At 38.0% G+C, this 17,183-nt stretch overlaps 1 protein-coding gene across 1 annotated transcript in view; it reads left to right on the plus strand.

Moving 5' to 3' along the window:
- Nucleotides 1-17,183, plus strand: part of PLCL2 (phospholipase C like 2) — a 1,801,981-nt gene that overhangs the window by 1,461,366 nt on the left and 323,432 nt on the right. The window lies entirely within an intron of this gene.

The following is a 17,183-nucleotide window of genomic DNA, read 5'->3' on the forward strand; positions in this document are numbered from 1 at the left end:
GCAGCACCACCACCGCAAATTACTCTGACTGACTGTACAAAATGGCACTGTTCTTGCAGGTGCTCAGTACTTATACATACAGCTACAGTGGCTGACTAGGAATAATGCACATAATGATCTACATCCCCCACTCTTTGATTTGATAGTATGAACCTATGAACCTATAACTTAAAATGGTAGTTTGCAGTTGGTTGTCTAGCTTGCAAATCCTTTAAACCATTCAGACAACTACACTTAGTTCATTCTTTTTCTGCCATAAGTAACCCATTACATCCTGTTTTCCCCTGATCTTGTCATAGCCACATCCACTGACTGTAAGTGTTGAGCAAGTAGTGTGCGGTCATCCACACGGACTCAGATTTTCTGAATACCTTACTCTTCACTGCCTCTTGTGGCCAGACATGGTACTGCTGAAGAAGGGCCTGCTGTGTGAAGGCTGCAGGTGCATGTTTCCACACATGTGGCCTGGCTACTCTACATTTGCATTGCTTGGCTGATATCACCCAGCACTTTTATCTGTGCTCAAGCTAGCAACTGTCGCTCTACAGATGACAGCCATGCATTGCAACGAGGTTCCATGAAAAAGTTGATGCCTTCCTCCCCTTGGAATAGGTGACACAAGTAATGACTGCTTACTTTCATCCTTCCCAGGCTGGTTACTTCAGCACCAGGGCTTAGTAGTCAAATATGGGTTGCTGGGCTTGCAAACAGAGCTGGATCTATATGTGCTACATAGCTGACATTAAAAAAGTAACTTTAAAAACTCAGTATGAAATGACTGCACCACAGGACTTCCAACGGCCTTTTTACATGGATATCTGGCATATCTCATGTTTGTATGGTTGAACAATATTATTTGCTTTTTAGCAAATGTCTGTCTAGAGTATGCTGTAGCTCTTGAGTAGCCTTTTGATATTCTAAGTTTAAGTAACCTTCAACTAATATGACTGTTCTACCACTTTGTATGCAGACATTATTTTATATAGCTCTACCCTACAATTTTCAGCTGTTCAACAAGAACTTTACTCTGATTTCCTTTATATATATATATATATATATATATATATATATATATATATATATGTGTGTGTGTGTGTGTGTGCATCAAATTTCTAAAAGGCAGAAGTTAACTTCAGTTTGAGATATATATATATATATATATATATAATTTACACACACTATATATATATATATATATATATATATATATATATATATATATATATATATAATTTACACACACACTATATATATATATATATATATATATATTTTTTTTTTTTCACACACATACACACACACACATATATATATATATATATATATATATATATATATATATATATATATATATATATATATATATATACATATACACACACACACACACACAGCTGTTCTGGGTCTTTAAGTTTAATAAGGATCTACAGGTACCTGAGCATTAGGCTTGATAGTTTCCTAATCTTTGCCTATCATTCAAGCCAGATTTGTGTCGAGTCATAAAATCTTTGAAGTTCTGCTTTAAGAAGCTTGCAGCATTTTATAGAATAAATAAATAAGAAATTACCTTTCACTCACTAGTGTGCCCCAAGACAGTTTTCTTGTATTAGCAGTCTTTTCATTGACACTAGTAGATGCATAGTCTCTCAATACCAGTACCCCCCCCCAAAAAAAAATAAATAAAAAAAAAAACACTCTCCATAAACTGCATGTGATGGTTTCCTATTATTACACATAAACTCTGTCTCACTCCAGTCAATGTGTACCCCCCTAGCCTGGACATGAAAGCCCAGTGTTTAGCATCAGTGCTCCCCTCTTCTGACAGTGGAAGTGCCCAGTGTTATAATACTAAACTAATGTCTTTTGGCTTTTCCCAGTTAGGGGTTGCCACAGCGGAACTCTGGTCCGCTAATGATTGGCAGTGGATTTTTACGGTGCCGAGGTGCCAGCCCGATGCCCAACCTTCAAAGAAGTCACACCCATTCACGCACGCACCTAGCTGCATGTCTTTAAACGTCACTTGACCGCGGGGAGGAAATCAGTCCATAAAATAATCAGTGCCCCCCTCTTCTGATAGTGGAAGTACGAAGTGTTAGAATCAGTCCTTAAAATAAATGTCCTCCAGAAACTGCAGGTGTTGTTTGCTATGACAGGTACAAAGAAAACATTTCCAGTCTACTCACCATAGTGTCCCTTCTTCACCTGAGTCCAGATACTGTGTGCACCTGTGTGTACAGTAAGACAAGGAATTCAAACAGAGACCCAAGTGCTAACTAATCCTGTACTGACAATGCAAAATTGGATTTTAGTAAAATAGCCAGATTCCTTTGCAATTTTAACTCATGAAGAAAAGAAAAATGTGTTTCGTTTTCTCTCACACCTCTTTTGAACTTTGCCTTTTGGTCTGCCTCTGTCTGTCTTTTTCACTGCTCTGTCAAACTAAGCCAGTCAGTAAATATTTAACCAAGATCTTCCATTGTGTTTTTCACCTTAATCCTGTGTTGAAAGGGCTGTCACTTCAGTAGGACCATATTTTCACTCTAGAGAAACGGTTTTGTTTTCATTTGCATAATTTTTATTTTGTGATATTATATGTTGTTTTTGAAAACAATTTTTATGTGGTGGTTTCAGATGCTCTGAGGATCAGAGTTTAACATCTAGATGTACAATAAGTTGTGTCTTTTCTTGCACAATCATAGAATTTCAGTTACTTGGGCAAGTTCTTTCCAAACTGGCCTTTATAATGACCGTATGCCATGTGTTAACGCATTCAGCTCTATTCAAAGAAGACTAACCATTCAGAGTGGTTATTGTAATGTCTGGAGATGTTCACTATCAGGTCCAGTATTGCCCCAAACAAATTAACATTGGAGGGAGTCTCATTTTTATTTGTCTTGTTTCCCTAAGGGAATAGCAGGAAGAATATATCTAATTATATCCATAAAAGTGATTTTTTTTTTTTGTTGTTCTGGGTGTTTTTTTGACTGCACCAGTGTCCTTTTCTTCCATAGTCCCTGTACAATACCTGTGGTTCTGGTGCTTGGTCATTTGTATGGACTTTTGCATAACATTACAACCCAAATAAGGTTTCTGTTCGTAGGAAGTTATTGCAGCACTTGTTACCTTGAGACCCTTTAAACATTTCTGTACTGCTCTCCTAGCTTTTTTCTCATTTCTTTTCTACCCGTAAAGCCTGCTGTGCATTACCGCTTGGAACTCTGTCTTCTGATTGTATTTCATAACACAGCATCTTCAGTATAAGACAAGTACAGTTATTAGAGCTATCGATTAAACTTTGTCACTGGATTTCTGATACAACAGTAAATGTCTATGAGCTGATGCTTAGAAGACCCAGTCAGAGACAACTTGATGGAACACACTGAATATTCACAAACCTTAGTCTTTTAAGAACATAAAAGGAGAAAGGAGATACATATACTACCAAGGAAAACTATAAACATCTCTGCACATTGTCTCTAAAATGTGTAAAGCTTCAGGAAGGTGGCATGACAACATCTGACTCTCAATGTCAATTAAGTGGAATGTCTAGAGCTGTTTAATTCCAGATAGACGACAATCACTGCAAAGTAGCCATGATTAAAGGAAGCCACTAGGCTTTTGTTCTTGCTTTATCTGTCTGTTGCTTATAATTGAGAGAAGGAAAGATGCACACTAAATTGGTTTTCAGTCTGGTAAAAAAAAAAAAAAAAAAACAAACCAAGGAGAGCAGCCCAGAGCCCGTGACAAATTAAAAGATCTGGTCAGATGGCACTGCCTTTTCGTTTGGGGTAATGATATTTGTGTCCACTCTAAGTAAAGCTTCAGTTGGCTGAGGCTTCGTCATGGTTTGTTTCATTTTTCTGGCAGCAACTTATTTTGGTTACAGCTGCTTCTCATATGTCTGTTTTTCTGTAGCTGCATCTCAAGAAGTGCTACGCCGTCTTATTGGATGATTAGACAGCACTTCCTGTTATTGAGAGGACATCTGGTCTTTGAAGGTACACTCTGGAGAGAGCACAGCTGACTGCATTCAACAGTGGCCCGCTGGGGCAATCGGGGTCAAATAAGTGATAATAGTACTAAGGATTCTGTTTTACAACCAAACAATGAGGTATATCTACTACTGTCTTTACGTTTGGCTGAAAATGCTGTCTTCAAGTATGGCTGATGCTTTCTTTCTCTTGAGTGTCTTATTTATTAATAGATACCACCCAAGAGTGGGGGTGAGGCTTCTTTATCTTATCTAGGGTACAGATGTATAGTTTCACATATTTCTTTTCATGACAAGAGTCATGAGTGTGACAGTCTAGTGCACTGCATGATAAAAGCAACTTCTCCAGAGCCAGTTTTATATTTTTGTTTTTGATCCAGTAAAATGAGCTGTATACCATCAGATGCATGCAATCAATTAGCTGCAAGGTATAGTATCATCAGTACCCCCAAAATCTCTTCTGTGTTCTGTAGATTCATGTAGTCATTATGCAAGCAGTAATCACCGACAGGGTGTGTGTTATTGTGTAACTAATGCCTCCCTAGGTGTAAGCTGAGGGGCAATGCAGCAGGCAAAGGGCCTCTACACTCCTGGATATATTCAGTTTTTTACTAATCATTTTAACAAACATTCCAGCTTTGAGTTTGACTATTTTAATGACATTATCTATTTAAGATGTATAGAAATGTATATTTCATTGCTCCTTTGTTTTTACGGAGTGGTTTTATATTTCTTCCTTCCTCCTTCAAAATGTTTTATCAGATGTTATTGCTAATATCAAAAATTTTAAATTACTTACAACTGACAACTGGCCAAAAAGTTGCATATTAATGACTCTATACCTCATGTTTTTTGCTTACGTTTACCACGTATGAGATATTTGCATTTTTACAATATGTCATGTATTTCTTATTCTAGTAAAATGGTGATTATTGTATTTCAGCCACCTTAAATTAAATGACATAGATTGGTGCTAATATGGTATCACTAGCAGAAAGGACCTTTATACTGTACATTCTTATCATCTGCATTGTATAGAGTAGTGGTTCAACATGAGTGGCAAAGTTTGATTCAATATGTAGTATGATTGTGGATAAATGTTTGCTTATTATAGCCCAGGATACTGAGTCAGAAGTATTTAATGTATAAGGGCAGAGCATCCTTAGAACTGTTGCACTGTAAATGACTTTGTTTATTTGTCTTAATGAATGGGGGGGTCTATGTTTACCCAACTATATATACCAACTCCAAGACTGCACTACAATGGGGAAAAGGGCATGAAAGTAGCTGGCCAACATCCCCACTGTAGTCCGATCTCAGAGCTGGTATATATAGTTGGGGGTGGGGAGTGAAGCCCCCTATGTTGGGGGATGTGGAGTGGAAAGTTCCTACATGGGTGGGTTTGAAATACTGTGGTGTGTGAGATGGGGAAATGTTGGCCAACTAGTTACTTTCCCTGTCTCACATTCAGTGAAGTGAACATTCGGTGAATAAGGTTCTCTGGGTTGTGTTCGCTGGTCAGATGTTCAATTGTTATTTCTTTCAACCAGTGAACATAGACCTGATGAATGGGAATGTCTTGTTGGGCTGATACTGTTTGTATAGAAGTCCCAGAAAGGGAAAAAATAAAGTAAAACAATGGATATCTACATTAATCAGTACTACATGGAAGTTTCACATTAAAGGTAAATCAGTCCTGTAACAAACAGTGTAAAATAAAACATAGTCATACAGGCTATATAGATCAAGAGTTGAGATAAAAATAAGGGGAAATTGCAAAGTGTTTTCATTATTTACATATTTATAGAATTGACTTTAAATTTGATGGGCAGGTTGAATAGATGGTACAGCTTGGGGACATGTAGTTGTGCACAGCAAAAAAGAAAGGTGATTGGACTGCACATGGCAGGGTATAGAGAGAATGGATATATATGTAAAACAAAGGATAAAGGCTTGTGGTAAGGGCGGGGAAGAAGAGGTGTCAGAAATGTGTAAAAGTCCAGCTGCATCGAATGCATTAGAGAAGTAAAGGAATTTATGAGAGTCTGCAGTATGCAGCTGTGATACTGACACTATGGTGTGGCCGAAAACTATGTTGTCGTCTATTAATGAGTTTGTTAGTTGATGTTTAAAACAGCAGTTGCCTGATGGTTGTTTAGCACTGTTTTTGCGAGGAGCAGTATACAGCAGTTGGCCATTTATCAAAAAGGGGGTGCAAATGAGGGTCCTTTGGGAAGAGACAGTGTAATGACTTGTCTATATAAGTGAAGTATATAATTTTCAGTAGCACCATAATCGAACAATAGTGCATTTGGTTGAGATAATGTCGAGGCACTGTGAAGCCAGGGGTAATATTAGTCTAAAGGATGATAATGCCAAGCTGGCTGCAACGATGTATTATTTTTCCGTTTTCTGTTTTTTTTTTCTCTCTTCCTCTCATGTTTATGTGCAATGTTTTGATTGGAGGAATGAGATACTTTGTCTAGGTGTCAAAAGAACAAGGACATGTGCAGAGTTTTTAGACATGATGGCATTATACAGGATAAAGGAGCAGTGAAATGTCGTGGCAAATTATAAAAAGGTGTGATTTTGTCATCTGCCTTAGGCATGTGACTTCAGGGAATCCCACTATAGCTGTTCAGAACAAACAAGGCTTCTGTTAATTTCAAATAATTGTGTTACATTCAACACTGCTGACATGTTTTTTATTGCTGTGCAGTGTTGTACGTAACAGTTGTTAACTTCATACGTTATTAAAAAAGAATGTCTTATTAATTAGCCATCGCAAATATTTTTTATACTCTGTGGTTGAATTAATCTGCTCATGTGAACTTCGAGTTGTGACCCTGTCGTATGCTGGGAGCAGAAGCTACAGTGCTGTTCGTTGGAAGCTTTATCAGCAGTAGCAGGGGATCAAGAATATTAAAAAGCTCGCTTTGGCTAAATGAATACAGTGAAATACATACTGTTCCACTGCTCCTCATTTTGTAGACTGTTCCTGAATTTGCTTTATGTCTTTAATCTACTTGTAAACTGTGTGATTTCCTTGACTATGGACAAAGCAGTGAGTATTGCGGTCCCAAATAACAGATGTTTGAGTTTCAGCCTTCATATTAATTATTTTAATGCTTGGTGTACTGATGAATGGCGGCCTTAGACCCCCACCCAACTCCTTTTGGTTTGCTACATTTGAAAACCTCAGTAGGAAGCTATCTGCATGCTCTTCAGCTGTCCAGAATTTTGCAGAATGCCTCTAAGTTTTGCTTTACTTCATTTTCTGGAAAATCGTTGAGGATTATAGTTAGTAATTACATTGATAAAACATTTTTGTCCTTTTTAAGCAGATTAGAGTAATAATTAAAAAATGCTTGTGATTTTGGGCCTTTGTCCCTTCATTATTTTTGTATTTGTTCAGAATACTTGAGCAAAGAAGTTGTGAGGCATGGCTATTAGCCTATGAATTCTGCTATGAAGCATTCCTTTAACTGTTATCATAATTCCTCCAGTTACCAGTGTGTCTAGAATCTGACTTGAGTTTGTGTTTACTTAACCGAGAGATGTCTTAAACCCCTATACTACCCATTAGTATCCTCATGTTACTTCAACATCTGCCCTGTCTTTTTCAAATTCCTTATAACACTCTCCAAAAATCCATGTATGTCTTGTTGTTCAGGAAAGCAAACTGACTATGCGGTTACTTTAACATTGAAAATTGTCTTGCCCATCGCCTCATATTTAGGTATAGAGCTAAAAACCACCTCAAACTAATTAATTACGTCAGACTTCAGCTCTTACCTTGCTTATCTGCTACCTCTCTCTGAGAGATTTTAGGACCTACACCCTGACAGAGCAATATTTATCCCTCATTACCTTTTGGTTTTGTCCCTGATTCTTCCCTAAGAGGTTGAGAGGTATGATATTGTCCCAGTGAGAGGAGGTGTACATGGCAAAGTGGCTATAATTGTTGAGGTGTACACGGCAAAGTGGCTATAATTGTTGAGGTGTACACGGCAAAGTGGCTATAATTGTTGAGGTGTACAAAGCAAAGTGGCTGTAATTGTTGAGGTGTACACGGCAAAGTGGCTATAATTGTTGAGGTGTACACGGCAAAGTGGCTATAATTGTTGAGGTGTACATGGCAAAGTGGCTATAATTGTTGAGGTGTACAAAGCAAAGTGGCTGTAATTGTTGAGGTGTACACGGCAAAGTGGCTATAATTGTTAGGTGAAGGCTTTTTTGTTTTTGTTTGGGTGAAAGTAACTTGCATTCTTGTACTTTATTCAGTTAACTGTCAAGGTTGTGCAGAACTAATGTGCTTTTGTGGGAATTACATTGGATGGCAGCTGGCAACTGCTTATGTGACAGTTGAAGTCACATATTTTACCTGTAGGTAATCCATCATAATGTAGTGTACATGTAGCTTGACTGGCTTTCAGTCTCCAGTATGATTCACCAACTAGAGTTGTAACATATCTTATAAGTCAGGGATTCCAAATCCACTCCATCTGTCAGGAAAACTCATCTTCTTTCTACTTAATTCGATCTCTTCCTATCTGAAATATAATCAGAAATTAACTTGTAGGCTTTTTCATAATGGGGCAAAAATGGCATGTTGAAGTTGCCTTAAGGTAAGTAATGTTATAGGCAGGATGACTGTTTTAATTGCTTAGATCTTACCGTCAACATAATATTTAGGTGTGATTTAGTCTATTGCATGGGTGCTCTAAGTTTTTAATGATTTGAAAAACTCACAGACCTTGAAGATGGAGAAGGATTTAATGTTGAAGAATGAGTATGATTGTCAAAAGGTATGGTTTGAGGGTTTTTTTATGACAAGAAGTAGGATTAATGTATAAAATAATCTTTCAATAGTCATACAAATGTGAGTGAATGAACAATATCAATACCTGCTGAATTGGTAAGGTCTTGCAGACTGTAGTTTTACCATGGTTTATTGGTGTGTTAGTCCAGAGCAGAGTGCTGCAGAGTAATTTGGAAGTGCATTTGCCAAGTATTAAAATAATGTTATTTAGACTAGTGATGTAGCATCCTATAGTAAGTGTGTATGAGTTTTGCAATGTTACACAACAATGACAGTTTTACTTTTCTGTAATGTTTTCCAGTGTTTATTTCAACCTGTCATAGCTTTTTTGACTTCTGAGGTGATGCATGGGTGTGAGTTTTAATGTTAATCCTGAGTTTTTGTAAAGGGACAACAATATCTGTTGTGTGGGGGAGTATCTTCTTCTTCTTTTGGCTGCTCCCGTTAGGGGTTGTCACAGTGGATCATCTGTTTCCATTTCTTCCTGTCCTCTACATCTTGCTCTGTCACACTAACCACCTGCATATCCTCCCTCACCACATCCATAAACCTTATCTTAGGTCTTCCTTTTTTCCTTTTACCTGGCAGCTTCATCTTTAGGATCTTTTTCCCAATATACTCTGCATCCCTCCTCAGCACATGTCCAAACCAATGTAATCTTGCCCCTCTAGCTTTGTCTCCAAACCTTCCAACCTGGGCTGACCCTCTAATATACTTATTCCTAATCCCGTCCACCTTCGTCACACCCAGTGCAAATCTTAACATCTTTAACTCTGCCACATCCAGCGCTAACTCCTGCCTTTTTGTCAATGCCACTGTCTCCAACCCATATAACATAGCTGATCTCACTACCTTCTTGTAGACCTTCCCTTTCACTCTTACTGGTACTCGTCTGTCACAAATCATTCCTGACGCTCTTCTCCACCCACTCCATCCTGCCTGTACTCTCTTCTTCACCTCTCTTTCACACTCACCATTACTCTGAACTGTTGATCCCAAGTATTTAAACTCATTCATTTCGTCACCTCTACTCCTTGCATCCTCAGCATTCCTCTATCCTCCCTCTCATTCACAACATATATTCTGTCTTAGTCCTACTGAACTCCATTCCTCTTCTCTTTAGAGCATATTTCCATCTCTCCAGGGTCTCCTCCACCTGTTCCCTGCTCTAACTACAGATCACAATGTCATCTGCAAACATCATAGTCCACGGGGACTCCTGTCTAATCTCGTCTGTCAACCTGTCCATCACCATTGCAAATAAGAAAGGGCTCAGAGCTGATCCTTGATGTAATCCCACCTCCACCTTAAAAGCATCCGTTACTCCCACCGCAGACCTCACAGCTGTCTCACTACCCTCGTACACATCCTGTACCACTCTTACATACTTCTCTGCCACTCCCAACTTCCTCATACAATACCACAAATCCTCTCTAGGCACCCTGTCATATGCTTTCTCTAAGTCCACAAAGACACAACGCAATTTCTCCTGACCTTCTCTGTACTTCTCCATCAACACACTCTGAGCAAACATCGCATCTGTAGTGCTCTTTCATGGCATGAAACCGTACTGCTGAACACTAATCATCACTTCCCTTATTAACCTAGCTTCCACTACTCTTTCCATAACTTCATGCTGTAACTGATCAATTTAATCCCTGTGTAGTTACTACAGCTCTGCACATCACCCTTATTCTTAAAAATCGGTACCAAAACATTTTTTCTCCATTCCTCAGGCATCCTGTCACTTTCCAAGATTTCATTAAACAATCTAGTTAAAAACTCCACTGCCATTTCGCCTAAACACCTCCATACTTCCACAGGTATGTAATCTGGACCAACAGCCTTTCCATTCTTCATCCTCTTCATAGCTATCCTTACTTCCTCCTTGCTAATCCACTGCACTTCATGATTCACTATCCGCACATCATCCAACCTTCTCTCCCTCTCATTCTCTTCATTCATCAGCCCCTCAAAGTACTCTTTCCATCTGCTCAACACACTCTCCTCACTTGTGAGTATGTTTCCCTCATTATCCTTTATCACCCTTACCTGCTGCACATCTTTCCTAGCTCGGTCCCTCTGTCTAGCCAATTGGTACAGGTCCTTTTCTCCCTCCTTAGTGTCCAACCTTTCATACAACTCTTCATATGCCTTATCCTTAGCCTTCACCACCTCTCTCTTTGCCATGCACCTCATCTCCTTATACTCCTGTCTACTTTCTTCATCTCTCTGACAGTCCCACTTCTTCTTTGCCAACCTCTTTCTCTGTATACTCTCCTGTACTTCCTCATTCCACCACCATGTCTCCTTGTCCTTCCTCTGACCAGATGTCATACCAAGCACCTTTCTAGCCATCTCCCTTACTAGCTCTGCTGTAGTTACCCAGCTATTTGGTAACTCTTCACTGCCACCCAGTGCCTGTCTTAACTCTTCCCTAAACTCCACCTCACAGTTACCCTTTTTCATTTGATCCTTGGTGCTGTCCTCACACTCCTCCTCCTCTTCTTGATCACCAGTGTCATCCTACAAACTACCATCCTACTGCACTTTCCCCTGCCATCACTTTACAGTCTCCAATCTTCATCAGACTGGCCCTTCTACATAAGATATAGTCCCCCTGTGTAGAGTGTAGAGCTAAAATATTCTGGAGCACTGTCTGTAGTAGGTGAAATGTTGTATTATGGTAATGAGTAAGTGCGTTCAGTTGAAAGCGTTCATAATTTCAAACGATGGTGGTAAGGAGGATTTTTGTATCAAGACCAGAAAGAACACATGGCCATATAGTCAGCTAAAGCATCCCTCTTGATATGTGCTGCCTTGCTCTCCAAGGAACAGGAGGACATAATCCAGTCAGTGATTGACTGCTTACCAGTAGAGTTCTCTAGTCTTGTTTGTAGTATGGTTAACTGAGCTAGTCCATATATATTTGAATCTAGGTGAGGAAAGGGTGAGAGTTTTTGCTTAAATCACCAATTAAATGTTTCTGTATCAACAGCCTATTTGGGAGCCATTGCAGAGACTCATCTACTGTTTGGGCAGACTATATTTTCTTTCCCTACCCACCATTCCACAGCTGACCATCATTTGTCACTCCCCCTCCTCTCCTTATTCATTGGGTCTACTGGGACCTCCCTCATCTTCTCCCAGTATCAACCCATATCCTGGCCTGGTGAGTAGATAGAGGACATTGGTGCAGCATTACACTGCTTCTGGGGAGTGTGTCCTATCCCCCACCACCCAGCAGCAGCCATGTGAGCTCCACAGTGGCTGCCTTCAGGAGCTGCATGAGCACTTTTGCTCATGCCAAACATCTCCACTAAGTGGTAGACCACTTGCAGAGCAAAGCTTGCCCGGCTCTTAATGCCGCTATTGCAGTGAGCCTAGACAGCCTCCTTGCACCCAGGATGGGCAAGCTGACATCAGCCACTCAGTCCAATATTCCCCAGCCTGGTCCATCCAGTGCTCATACTGCTAGTCAGACATAGGTGATTTGGGGCACAGTTAGGGATGCATCTGTTAGAAGCATGCTTTCATAAAATATGTATCAGTACAGTTTAGCAATTCCTTCTGTTATATTAGATGATGAAAGTTGGATGGCATAACTTCCTGATCAAAGTGATATGATTTTACCAAAATCTCAGAGTTAAATTTAATTTAAGTACACTTGTTGAAATTCATGTTGAAAAAACTTATTTTGGACACATATATGTAGAAAACTGATAATATCTTTTATTCTTCTCACTATCAGTACACTGCTGTGATTCTGATTTTTATCATTAAGACCTTAATACGTTGATATAGAGGTGAAATATACAGTAAAGTTGGCATCTACAATATCTAGTTAAGTATTCAAAGATGAGGGTTTGAAAACAATAGTAATGTAGAATGCATTTGATCATGTGATATAGACAGCTATGCTTGTGGGATTCTGTGGAACACCAAGATTCATTAGGAGTACAGTAGCAAATTTCCTAGAGTAATTAGAAAGCTTAATAGGTGGTAAAAAATCAAATCCTGTATAGTGATGTGAATGTATCAGGAATTAAATGAAATAACAATCACAGCAATGGAACTGGAGAATATTTAACTTAGCATGGTATAACTTAAGTAATAAATATATATTTTTTGATAAATAACTTATTGCATATAAAGATTATGATTGGGTCTCAGATCATAACCAACTTATGTGTTCAAAACATGAATGCCTACAAATTCACCTCAGGAGCCAAGCTTGAGAGGTGAACCTTAACATCCATGCTGAGAACGCATAGTACGAGTTATGAGTGATGAGACCTGATCATTTTATTTGTAGTGCATGAAACCTTATTTGCTCCATGTACTACCAGTTACTGAAAAAAAATTATTAGAAGCACGAAGTGTTTTACTAGCTTTCAAATCCTTTGAAAAGCCAGGAAAATACTTAGCATTGTCAGCCAGACAACATGGAGAAAGGAAATCTTCCCCTGAAAAATAAATGGATTTTGAAACTGTTATGTATACTTTTCAGTGCCACAGTTTTTGTAAGTGTGACAGACAGATGTATGTGACAGCTTTTGAAATTATGTTACCTTCTGATGCTATTTCCTGGCTGATACTGTCTAATCTGAATCCCTAGCATGAGACCTAATCTTTCTAGAGGTGCTTAATAAAAACTTGTTATGCATCAGAAGGTGCTGAGCAAGCTTATCTTTTTCCCATTTTTGGAGTGTAATCACAGCTTCCCATGCTACATAGATCTAATCATCATCACAAGTAAAGTGAACAGGGTTATTGTCATCAAATTTTTAGTGGCTGGAATCAACCATCTGTCACTCTTGATTTAAATTTGCTTCCTGACCTTAAGAAAGTGTAGTCCAATAAAGTGGAGAACACACTAAAATCAAATGAAATTTAAAAATTAGAGCTTTATGCACATTATTGGTCTGGCAGTTGTGTAATGCATATGTAAGCAGTAAACTTGGAGTTCTTACTAATAGGATGGAGGTCTTATTATTAATTTTTTAGGGCATATGCTTTGAATAATATATAATTGTATGTTACCATTGTGCTTAGCTGATAAAAAGTATATTATTAAGGCAATGAAGGATATCATTTACAATGAGTAGTATAAAAAATAAATTTGTTTAAAAAATTGCATGTGGCATTAGGTAGAGTTACAATCATGTCTGAACTTCCACTGTAAAAACATACTGTATTTTGAAAATGTCTCCTGCTAAATTCAAAATCTGATCATTTTACCATATTGAAATAGGTAAGCATGCAGTAAAGTAAATAACTGTAATGATCAGATTTTTGGATGGTACTTTTAAAATTATGTGGGTTATCAGCCGTGACTCTTCAGCAAAAGAAAGAATTGATGCTAGCCAATTTAAGGGATCTAACCTTTCAAAAATTTTCTAGATCCTGAAATTCTGACTGGTAAATTTTAAGGGAATGTGTTTGTTTCTTAGCAGATCTATTGTTGCTACTAAAGAATGTTCCTGGCTATCTGTTCAGCTGCAGTTTTTAGAAGCGTGAAGATCTGATGGTAGTAAAACATTACTGTAACTCTTACAGGCCTGTTACTGCATTTCCCCTCATACTACTGCTGAAAACGTACAGGCTCGTAGCACAGTGGCTCACTGAACTACTACTTTAAGGCTGGGTAAAGAAAAAGTAAACAAATGGCAACAAATATCAACATGACAGGGGCATTATATACATTAATTAGCCTATATGGCTTTCAGGGAAGGTAGATAACTGTGTCTTCTCCAGTTCTTAACATATCCATGATTCACTTGATCTTTCACCATTTGCAGACTTTGACATAATGGTCAAAGTGTTTAGCTCACATACACTAGGGACAAGGTTTGGTTCTTCCATTGGGAAGCATGACTAGGCTGGAAAAGGCCCCGTTATCATTAGCCTAATAATCACCTATCAATTAAAATAGAACTTTTAATCAAATAGATAATTTATTATTAATGGAAAAAAGCTAACAGTTGAGGTTCTTCTCTAGTATTTTTGTTACATAACTGAATGTAAGGCAGAAGGGTTACAGTTAAATGTGTAAAAACTAACTTAGAATGCCTATCTATTGTATAAACATTGGTTTGTCTCAAATACCTATTTTACACCACAACTATTTAATTTGTACACTAATCTCTGGGCATCTGATAGTAGCAGGATGACCATTAAATATAATGATGGCACAGAGCTATTCATCAGTGTAGTAACCAAAGATAATGACACAAACCAAGTACATGAATATTCACAACAGTTATACAACCGTGAATGTGAAAATAAATCTGATGTTAACCTTAAGTAATGCAAGATCTTGTGTCCGGGTGCATAAAATCCATATACCAGCTACAGTATTCATATAGGAGCACCAGAAACTAGGGATTGTGAGAACAATCTCAAAATATTTGTAAATGGAGGCCTACATTTCAAAGAGCATTTTGAATACAGCAGGGCCATTGTTTTGAAAACATTGGTAGGGCTTATTTCAGTACATAAATTATCAGCATGACCCATAAAGCAATGTAGAAAAAAAAACATTTAGTGAAATGATTATAATCAGAACACAAAAAATAGAATAATTAAAAAAAATAAATTCTGACATTGTCATGGATCTATGGCATGGTTGGGGTAACATATTAAAATCTGATTAACATTCATTGGATTACCGAAAGTTAAAATTAAATCTTATAACTTTATGGAAGTTCGTAAATTATGTATTTCTGAAAGAATGTATTGACTTAACCTTTACCAATGACATTGAGAAGCAATGTTATAGATACTGTAGCCCCTGGCAAAAAAAAAGGTGTTTATATATATATATATATATATATATATATATATATATATATATATATATATGTAGTGATTAGTAAATGAATAATCAGTCATGCTCTGTATCTCATTTATTTTATATATAAGAAAGTGGACAAGTTTGCAGAGGATTAATGTAGGTTTTGGGTGTGCGTGCATTGCTGCTAGTTCAATATTATGTTTGGGGTTGCATAGTCGTGGGAACAGGAGATAGTTGGCTTTGGTGTAGAGCCAATACTACCTTATCTTCAAGAGGGGTGGCAGGGATTGTAGACCCCTTTATGACATTGTAGGGTGGGATGGCTCCCCATGAGAGTATTTTTAAAATGTTATTTGCAATTGTTTTGTCATATTATGTTTTGATGTTTAGGCTCAGAATGTTGTAGGATTCCAGACTTTGAATTCTGTATTATTTCTTGTTACCTTACATATTATATTCCATGCCTGTGTAAAAATGCTCATTCACCCTTATCTTGGTACCATGTATGATGGAGAATGCTTATCTACACACTTGGTGAGCCCCATGTAGAAGGCAATGGAGTGGGTTTTTTTTGTTTTTTTTTTTTAGCTGTATTTTAATTTGTATAGTATTGTAGCTCATGGTTGCCTTTAGGCCAAACGAGAAACTGTATGGGAAAAGTCAACAGTTTTGAGTCATATCTCTTTCAGGCCAGGTTAGGACTTTTACTGAATAATTGTCCGTCATATATAATGATTCTTTAGTATGCGAGCACCCATATTTCGCCTAAGCAAAATTATTTAATGCTATTTCGTTGGATTTTATTGTTATACTAAATAATGCAAAACTCATTTCATAGTTTACATTTGGAAGAATAGATCAAGTCAGTGTGTTTAATGAATCCATCCATCCACCCACCCACAACCCTTTTCCCATTTTTTGCAGATGGAGTCAGGATGTCACTTCAAAACTGACAATCATCTATAGACAGTGTTCACACCCCTGGCTGGCTAGCAGTGCTGCAGTTGTTCTTCATAAAACACACACACACACACACACACACACACACACACACACACACACACACACACACACACACACACACACACACTATCAGCCAGTTTAGAATGTCCAATCCACATACTGCAAGTCTTTTGAATGTGGGAGGAAACCGAGCACCCAGAGAAAACCCAAGCGAACACAGGGAGGACAATCACACTCCACACAGAAGACACCCCAACTGAGAATCAATCCAGAGGATCTCTTGCTGTGAGGTGACAACATTTGCTGCTGTAGTATTGTTTAATGAATACATTTCTGAAATGCAGATTTTGATATCGCCATTTGAATTTATACTTCACCTTGACAAAGTGCATTACTTTGACTCTTACAAAGTGTTACCATGCTACTATCACAAAGTTTTGTTTTCTTCCAAGTTGACTAACCTTTTCAGTAAATACTTAGTTAAAGCTCACTATACTGTGGAGTTAATGTGTGTGTCTGTGTGTGTGTGTTGTGCTGTACACAGCTGTTGCAGAATAATGTGCCCCCAACACTGGATTTTCCAAGGCATTTTCCTATCTTTGCTGGTCTCC

This window comes from Protopterus annectens, chromosome 3.part1 (genome assembly GCF_019279795.1).
Source record: "Protopterus annectens isolate FY-2018-M chromosome 3.part1, PAN1.0, whole genome shotgun sequence".
Classification (NCBI taxonomy): domain Eukaryota; kingdom Metazoa; phylum Chordata; order Ceratodontiformes; family Protopteridae; genus Protopterus; species Protopterus annectens.